The sequence below is a fragment of the Cupressus sempervirens genome, chromosome 2 (genome assembly GCF_028749045.1).
Source record: "Cupressus sempervirens isolate cs-2001-9-10 chromosome 2, ASM2874904v1, whole genome shotgun sequence".
NCBI classification, from domain to species: Eukaryota; Viridiplantae; Streptophyta; class Pinopsida; order Cupressales; family Cupressaceae; genus Cupressus; species Cupressus sempervirens.
In genome coordinates, this window is record NC_143119.1 from 554,524,912 (window position 1) to 554,534,911 (window position 10,000).

Consider the following 10,000-nt stretch of genomic DNA (forward strand, 5'->3'; position numbering starts at 1 on the left):
ACTTAAAGATTCGACTTGGTGAGAGTAGTTGGTGGGCTAACCTGGCGGTGTGACTTGATGAATGAACTTAAAGAGTCAACCTGGTGGGCCAACTTGGCAGAGTGACTTCATGAACGAACTTAAAGAGTCCACTTGGTGGGTCGACCTGGCAGGGTGACTTGATGAATGAACTTAAAGAGTCGACTTGGTGAGAGTAATTTGTGGGCTAACCTAGCGGGGTGACTTGATCAATTAACTTAAAGAGTCGACTTGGTGGGGTGACTTGACGAACACACTTGAAGGGTCGACTTGGTGGGGTGACTCTATGAACAGACCTAAAGAGTTGACTTGGTGAGAGCACTTGGTGGGGTGACTTGATGAACAAACTCAAAGAGTCGACTTGGTGAGAGTACTTGGTGGGGTGACTTGATGAGCGCACTTGAAGAATCGACTTGGTTAGAGTACTTGGTGGGGTGACTTGATGAACGGACTCAAAGAGTCAACTTGCTGAGAGTACTTGGTGGCTCGACTTGATGAGCAGACTTAAAGAGTCCACTTGGTGAGAGTACTTAGCGGGGTGAACTGATGAACAGACTTAAAGAATCGACTTGGTGGGAGTACTTGGTTGGCCGAACTGGTGGGGTGACTTGATGAACGGACATAAAGAGTCGACTTGGTGAGAGTACTTGTCCTTTTTCTGGTGACTTGATGAACGGACTTAAAGAGTCGACTTGCTGGGGTGACTTGATGAAAGGACTTAAAGAGTCAACTTGGTGAGAGTACTTGGTCGGGTGACTTGATGAACGCACTTTAAGAATCGACTTGGTTAGAGTACTTGGTGGGGTGACTTGATGAACGAACTTAAAGAGTCGACTTGGTGGGCTGACCTGGCGGGGTGACTTGCCGACCTGGCAGGGTGACTTGATGAATGAACTTAAAGAGTCCACTTGGTGGGCCAACCTGGCGGGGTGATTTGATGAATGAACCTAAAGAGTCGACTTGGTGAGAGTACTTGGTGGGCAGACATAGCGGGGTGATTTGATGAGCGAACTTAAAGAGTCAACTTGGTGAGAGTACTTGGTGGGGTGACTTGATGAATGAACCTAAAGAGTCGACTTGGTGGGCTGACCTGGCAGGGTGACTTGATGAACGAACCTAAAGAGTCGACTTGGTGGGCCGTACTAGTAGGGTGACTTGATGAACGAACTTAAAGAGTCAACTTGGTGGGCCAACCTAGTAGGGTGACTTGATGAACAAACTTAAAGAGTCGACTTGGTGAGAGTACTTGGTGGGCCGCCCTGGCGGGGTGACTTGATGAACAAACCTAAAGAGTTGACTTGGTGAGAGGACTCGGTGGGCTGACCTAGTCACATGACTTGATGAACGAACTTAAAGAGTCAACTTGGTGGGCTGACTTGGCCGGGTGACTTGATGAACGAACTTAAAGAGTCGACTTGGTGGGTCAAACTAGCAGGGTGACTTGGTGAGGGTACTTGGTGGGCTGACCCGGCAGGGTGACTTGATGAACGAACTTAGAGAGTCGACTTTGTGAGAGTACTTGGTGGGTCAAACTAGCAGGTTGACTTGATGATCGAACTTAAAGAGTCGACTTGGTGAGAGAACTTGGTGGGCTGAGCTGGCGGTTTGAATTGATGAATGAACCTAAAGAGTCAACTTTGTGAGAGTACTTGGTGGGCCGACCTGGCGAGGTGATTTGATGACCAAACTTAAAGGGTCGACTTGGTAAGAGTACTTGGCGGGCCAACCTGGTGGAACAACTTGATGAACGAATTTAAAGAGTCAACTTGGTGAGAATACTTGGTGGGGTGACTTGATGAACAAACCTAAAGAGGTTACTTGGTGAGAGTACTCGGTAGGCCGACCTGGCGGGCTGACTTGGTCATCAAACTTAAAGAGTCGACTTGGTGAGAGTACTTGGTGGGCTGACCTGGTGGAGTGACTTGATGAATGAACTTAAAGAGTCGACTTGGTGGGCCGAATTGGCAGAGTGACTTCATGAACGAACTTAAAGAGTCCACTTGGTGGACCGACCTGGCGGGGTGACTTGATAAATGAAATTAAAGAGTCAACTTGGTGGGATGACTTGATGAACACACTTGAAGGGTCAACTTTGTGGGGTGACTCTATGAATGGACCTAAAGAGTTAACTTGGTGAGAGCACTTGGTAGGGTGACTTGATGAATAGACTCAAAGAGTTAACTTGCTGAGAGTACTTGGTGGCTCGACTTGATGAGCAGACTTAAAGAGTCCACTTGGTGAGAGTACTTGGGGGGGTGAACTAATGAACGAACTTAAAGAATCGACTTGGTGGGAGTACTTGGTTGGCCGAATTGGAGGGGTGACTTGATGAACGGACATAAAGAGTCGACTTGGTGAGAGTACTTGTACTAGTTCAGGTGACTTGATGAACGGACTTAAAGAGTCGACTTGGTGGGGTGACTTGATGAAAGGACTTAAAGAGTCGACTTCGTGGGGTGACTTGATGAAAGGACTTAAAGAGTTGACTTGGTGAGAGTACTTGGTGGGGCGACTTGATGAACTGAATTAAAGGGTCGACTTGGTTAGAGTACTTGTTCTGGTTACTTGATGAACAAACTTGAAGATTCGACTTGGTGGGGTGACTTGATGAAAGGACTTAAAGAGTCAACTTGGTGAGAGTACTTGGTGGGGCGACATGATGAACAAACTTAAAGGGTCAACTTGGTTAGAGTACTTGTTCTAGTGACTTGATGAATAGACTTGAAGAGTTGACTTGGTGGGGTGAATTGATGAAAGGACTTAAAGAGTCAACTTGGTGAGATTACTTGGTGGGGCGACCTGATGAACAGACTTAAAGGGTTGACTTGGCGGGGTGACTTGATGAACGGACCTAAAGAGTTGACTTGGTGAGAGTACTTGGTGGGGTGAATTGATGAACAGACTTAAAGAGTCGACCTGGTGGGCCAACCTGGTGGGGTGACTTGATGAACGGACTTAAAGAGTCGGCTTGGTGGGGTGACTTGATGAAAGGACTTAAAGAGTCGACTTGGTCGGGTGACTTGATGAATGAACTTAAAGGGTTGACTTTGCAGGGTGACTTGATGAATGGACCTAAAGAGTTGACTTAGTGAGAGTACTCGGTGGGGTGACCTGATGAACAGACTTAGAGAGTCGACTTGGTGGGCCGACCTGGTTAGGTGACTTCGTGAACAGACTCTAAAGAGTCAAGTTGGTGGGAGTACTTGGTGGGGTGACTTGACGAACGAACTTCAAGGGTGACTTGATGAATAGACTTAAAGAGTCAAATTGGTGAGAGTACTTGGTGGGGTGACTTGATGAACGCACTTGAAGAGTCAACTTGGTGGGGTGACTTTATGAATAGACCTAAAGAGTTGACCTGGTGAGAGTACTTGGTGGGGTGACTTGATGAACATAGTTAAAGAGTCGACTTGGTGAGAGTACTTCATTGGGTGAATTGATGAACGCACTTGAAGAATCGACTAGGTTAGAGTACTTGGTGGGGTGACTTGATGAAAAAACTTAAAGATTCGACTTGGTAGGCCAACCTGGCAGGGTGACTTGATGACCGAACTTAAAGGGTCAACTTGGTGAGAGTACTTGGTGGGCTGACCTGGCGGAGCGACTTGATGAATGAACTTAAAGAGTCAACTTGGTGAGAGTACTTGGTGGGGTGACCTGATGAACAAACCTAAAGATTCCACCTGGTGAGAGTACTTGGTGGGCCGACCTGGCGGGGTGACTTGGTGAGCAAACTTAAAGAGTCAACTTGGTGAGAGTAGTTGGTGGGCTGACCTGGCGGGGTGACTTGATGAACGAACTTAAAGAGTCCACTTGGTGGGCTGACCTGGTGAGGTGACTTGATGAACGAACTTATAGAGTCGACTTGGTGAGAGTAATTTGTGGGCTGACCTAGCGGGGTGACTTGATGAATGAACTTAAAGAGTCGACTTGGTGGGCTGACTTGATGAATGCACTTGAAGGGTCGACTTGGTGGGGTGACTCTATGAATGGACCTAAAGATTTGACTTGGTGAGAGTACTTAGTGCGGTGACTTCATGAAAGGACTCAAAGAGTTTACTTGGTGAGAGTACTTGGTGGCTCGACTTGATGAGCAGACTTAAAGAGTGAACTTGGTGAGAGAACTTGGCAGGGTGAACTGATGAGCAGACTTAAAGAGTCGACTTGGTGGGTTGACCTGGTGGGGTGACTTTATGGATGGACTTAAAGAGTCAACTTGGTTAGAGTACTTGATCTAGTGACTTGAAGAATGGACTTGAAGAGTCGACTTGGTGGGGTGACTTGATGAATGGACTTAAAGAGTCAACTTGGTGAGAGTACTTGGTGGGGCGACTTGATGAACTGACTTAAAGGGTCGACTTGGTAGGGTGACTTGATGAACGGACCTAAAGAGTTGACTTGGTGAGAGTACTTAGCGAGGTGAACTGATGACCAAACTTAAAGGTGGGAGTACTTGGTGGGTCGACCTGGTGGGGTGACTTGATGAACGGACTTATAGTGTCGACTTGGTGAGAGTAGTTGTTCTGGTGACTTGATGAACGGACTTAAAGAGTCGGTTTGGTGGGGTGACTTGATGAAAGGACTTAAAGAGTCGACTTGGTGGGTTGACTTGATGAACGAACTTAAAGGGTCGACTTTGCGAGGTGACTCAATGAACGGACCTAAAGAGTTGACTTGGTGAGAGTACTCGGTGGGGTGACCTGATGAACAGACTTAGAGAGTCGACTTGGTGAGAGTACTTGGTGGGCCGACCTGGTTGGGTGACTTCGTGAACTGACTTAAAGAGTCAACTTGGTGGGGTGACTTGATGAATGGACTTCAAGGGTTGACTTGGCAAGGTGACTTGATGAACAGTCCTAAAGAGTTGACTTAGTGAGAGTACTTGGTGTGGTGACTTGATGAACAGACTTAAACAGTCAAATTGGTGAGAGTACTTGGTGAGGTGACTTGATGAACATAGTTAAAGAGTCGACTTGGTGAGAGTACTTGGTCGGGTGACTTGATGAACGCACTTGAAGAATCGACTTGGTTAGAGTACTTGGTGGGGTGACTTGATGAATGAACTTAAAGATTCGACTTGGTGGGCCGACCTGGCGGGGTGACTTGATGAACAAATTTAGAGAGTCGACTTGGTGAGAGTACTTGGTGACTTGGTGGGCCGACCTGGCCAGGTGACTTGATGAAAAAACTTAAAGAGTCGACTTGGTGAGAGTACTCGGTGGGCTGACCTGGTCATGTGACTTGATGAACGAACTTAAAGAGTCGACTTGGTGGGCCTACTTGGCTGGGTGACTTGATGAATGAACTTAAAGAGTCGACTTGGTGGGTCGAACTAGCGGGGTCAACTTTGTGAGAGTACTTGGTGGGTCGAACTGGCAGGGTGACTTGATGAACGAACTTAAAGAGTTGACCTGGTCAGAGAACTTGGTGGGCCGAGCTAGTGGGGTGAATTGATGAATGAACCTAAAGAGTCGACTTTGTGAGAGTACTTGGTGGGCTGACCTGGTGGGGTGACTTGATGACCGAACTTAAAGGGTCGACTTGGTGAGAGTACTTGGCGGGCTGACCTGTCGGAGCGACTTGATGAACGAGTCGACTTGGTGAGAGTACTTGGTGGGGTGACTTGATGAACAAACCTAAAGAGTCGACCTGGTGAGAGTACTTGGTGGGCCGACCTGGCGGGGTGACTTGATGGGAAAACTTAAAGAGTCGACTTGGTGAGAGTACTTGGTGGGGTGACCTGGCGGGGTGACTTGATGAATGAACTTAAAGAGTCGACCTTGTGGGCTGACTTGGCAGAGTGACTTCATGAACGAACTTAAAGAGTCCACTTGGTGGGCTGACCTGGCAGGGTGACTTGATGAATGAACTTAAAGAGTCGACTTGGTGAGAGTAATTTGTGGGCTGACCTGGCAGGGTGATTTGATGAATGAACTTAAAGAGTCAACTTGGTGGGGTGACTTGATGAACACACTTGAAGGGTCGACTTGGTGGGGTGACTCTATGAATGGACCTAAAGAGTTGACTTGGTGAGAGTACTTGGCGGGGTGACTTGATGAAAGGACTTAAAGAGTCGACTTGGTGAGAGTACTTGGTGGGGCGACTTGATGAACGCACTTGAAGAATTGACTTGGTTAGAGTACTTGGTGGGGCAACTTGATGAACAAACTCAAAGAGTCGACTTGGTGAGAGTACTTGGCAGGTGAACTGATGAACAAAATTAAAGAGGCGACTTGGTGGGCCGACCTGGTGGGGTGACTTTATGAACGGACTTAAAGAGTCGACTTGGTTAGAGTACTTGTTCTGGTGACTTGATGAACGGACTTGAAGAGTTGACTTGGTGGGGTGACTTGATAAAAGGACTTAAAGAGTCATCTTGGTGAGAGTACTTGGTGGGGTGACTTGATGAACGAACATAAAGGGTTGACTTGGTAGGGTGACTTGATGAACGGACCTAAGGAGTTGACTTGGTGAGAGTACTTGGCGGGGTGAACTGATGAACAGACTTAAAGAGTCAACTTGGTGGGCCGACCCGGTGGGGTGACTTGATGAACAGACTTATAGAGTCGACTTGGTGAGAGTAGTTGTTCTAGTGACTTGATGAACGGACTTGAAGAGTCGGCTTGGTGGGGTGACTTGATGAAAGGACTTAAAGAGTTGACTTGGTGGGGTGACTTGATGAATGAACTTAAAGGGTCAACTTTGCAGGGTGACTCAATGAACGTACCTAAAGAGTTGACTTGGTGAGAGTACTCGGTGGGGTGACCTAATGAACAGACTTAGAGAGTCAACTTGGTGAGAGTACTTGGTGGGCCGACCTGGTTGGGTGACTTCGTGAACTGACTTAAAGAGTTGACTTGGTGGAGTGACTTGATGAACGGACTTCAAGGGTCGACTTGGCAAGGTGACTTGATGAAGGGTCCTAAAGAGTTGACTTGGTGAGAGTACTTGGTGTGGTGACTTGATGAACAGACTTAAAGAGTCGAATTGGTGAGAGTACTTGGTGGGGTGACTTTATGAACATATTTAAAGAGTCGACTTGGTGAGAGTACTTGGTCGGGTGACTTGATGAACGCACTTGAAGAATCGACTTGGTTAGAGTACTTTGTAGGGTGACTTGATGAACGAACTTAAAGATTCGACTTGGTGGGCTTACCTGGTGGGGTGACTTGATGAACAAACTTAGAGAGTCGACTTGGTGAGAGTACTTGGTGGGTCGACCTGGCCGGGTGACTTGATGAACAAACTTAAAGAGTCAACTTGGTGAGAGTACTTGGTGGGTTGACCCGATCACGTGACTTGATGAACAAACTTGAAGAGTCGACTTGGTGGGTCGAACTAGTGGGGTGACTTGGTGAGAGTACTTGGTGGGCTGACCTGGCAGGGTGACTTGATGAACGAACTTAGAGAGTCAACTTTGTGAGAGTACTTGGTGGGTGAAACTGGCAGGGTGACTTGATGAACAAACTTAAAGAGTCGACCTGGTGAGAGAACTTGGTGGGCCGAGCTGGCAGTGTGAATTGATGAACGAACCTAAAGAGTTAACTTTGTGAGAGTACTTAGTGGGCCGACCAGGCCGGGTGACTTGATGACCAAACTTAAAGGGTCGACTTGGTGAGAGCAATTGGTGGGCCGACCTGGCGGAGTGACTTGATGAAAAAACTTAGAGAGTCAACTTGGTGAGAGTACTTGGTGGGGTGACTTGATGAACAAACCTAAAGAGTCGACCTGGTTAGAATACTCGTTGGGCCGACCTGGCGGGGTGACTTGATGGGCAAACTTAAAGAGTCAACTTGGTGAGAGTACTTGGTGGGGTGACCTGGCGGGGTGACTTGATGAACGAACTTAAAGAGTCAACCTTGTGGGCCGACTTGGCAGAGTGACTTCATGAACAAACTTAAAGAGTCCACTTGGTGGGCCAACCTGGCGGGGTGACTTGATGAACGAACTTAAAGAGTCGACTTGGTGAGAGTAATTTTTGGCCTGACCTAGTGGGGTGACTTGATGAATGAACTTAAAGAGTCGACTTGGTGGGGTGACTTGATGAACGCACTTGAAGGGTCGACTTGGTGGGGTAACTCTATGAACGGACCTAAAGAGTTGACTTGGTTAGAGTACTTGGTGGGGTGACTTGATGAAAGGACTTAAAGAGTCGACTTGGTGAGAGTACTTGGTGGGGCGACTTGATGAACGCACTTCAAGAATTGACTTGGTTAGAGTACTTGGTGGGGCGGCTTGATGAACGAACTCAAAGAGTCAACTTGGTGAGAGTACTTGGTGGGGTGAACTGATGAACAAACTTAAAGAGTCGACTTGGTGGGCCGACCTGGTGGGGTGACTTTATGGACAGACTTAAAGAGTCGACTTGGTTAGAGTACTTGTTCTGGTGACTTGATGAACAGACTTGAAGAGTCTACTTGGTGGGGTGACTTGATGAAAGGACTTAAAGAGTCAACTTGGTGAGAGTACTTCGTGGGGCAACTTGATGAACAGACTTAAAGGGTCGACTTGGCAGGGTGACTTGATGAACGGACCTAAGGAGTTGACTTGGTGAGAGTACTTGGTAGGGTGAACTGATGAACGGACTTAAAGAGTCAACTTGGTGGGCCGACCCGATGGGGTGAATTGATGAATGGATTTATAGAGTCGACTCTATGAGAGTAGTTGTTCTAGTGACTTGATGAACGGACTTGAAGAGTCGGCTTGGTGGGGTGACTTGATGAAAGGACTTAAAGAGTCAACTTGGTGGGGTGACTTGATGAACAAACTTAAAGGGTCGACTTTATGGGGTGACTCGATGAACGGACCTAAAGAGTTGACTTGGAAAGAGTACTCGGTGGGGTGACCTGATGAACAGACTTAGAGAGTCAACTTGGTGAGAGTACTTGGTGGGCCGACCTGGTTGGGCGACTTCGTGAACTGACTTAAAGAGTTGACTTGGTGGGTTGACTTGATGAACGGACTTCAAGGGTCAACTTGGCAAGGTGACTTGATGAATAGTCCTAAAGAGTTGACTTGGTGAGAGTACTTGGTGTGGTGACTTGATGAACAGACTTAAAGAGTCGAATTGGTGAGAGTACTTGGTGGGGTGACTTGATGAACATAGTTAAAGAGTCGACTTGGTGAGAGTACTTGGTCAGGTGACTTAATAAACGCAATTGAAGAATCAACTTGGTTAGAGTACTTGGTGGAGTGACTCGATGAATGAACTTAAAGATTCGACTTGGTGGGCCGACCTGGTGGGGTGACTTGATGAACAAACTTAGAGAGTCAACTTGGTGAGAGTACTTGGTGGGCTGACCTAGCCGGGTGACTTGATGAACAAACTTAAAGAGTCGACTTGGTGAGAGTACTCGGTGAGCTGACCCGGTCACATGACTTGATGAATGAATTTAAAGAGTCGACTTGGTGGGTGGAACTAGCAGGGTGACTTGGTGAGAGTACTTGGTGGGCTGACCTGGCAGGGTGACTTGATGAACGAACTTAGAGAGTCGACTTTGTGAGAGTACTTGGTGGGTCGAATTGGCGGGGTGACTTGATGAACGAACTTAAAGAGTCAACCTGGTGAGAGAACTTGGTGGGTTGAGCTGGTGGGGTGAATTAATGAACGAACCTAAAGAGTCGACTTTGTGAGAGTACTTGGTGGGCCGACCTGGCCGTGTGACTTGATGACCAAACTTTAAGGGTCAACTTGGTGAGAGCACTTGGTGGGCCAACCTGGCTGAGCGAATTGATGAACGAACTTAGAGACTCAAGGTGTTACGCCTGGCTAGCCAGATTCGAGGTAGGGTAGCTGAAACGATCCGATTTGAGAATTTTCTTTATAAAAAGAGATCATGATAGGCCCCATAAGGCAAAAAGAATGAAATTTTGGGAGTTCAAAAAAAAATGTTGCCCAGTTTTGGATTGCGCACAGGGCTCGGGTCACGTAGCATCGAGGTGCCCTGGGTGACATGATTCGAGCAAAAAGTCAATGGTGACA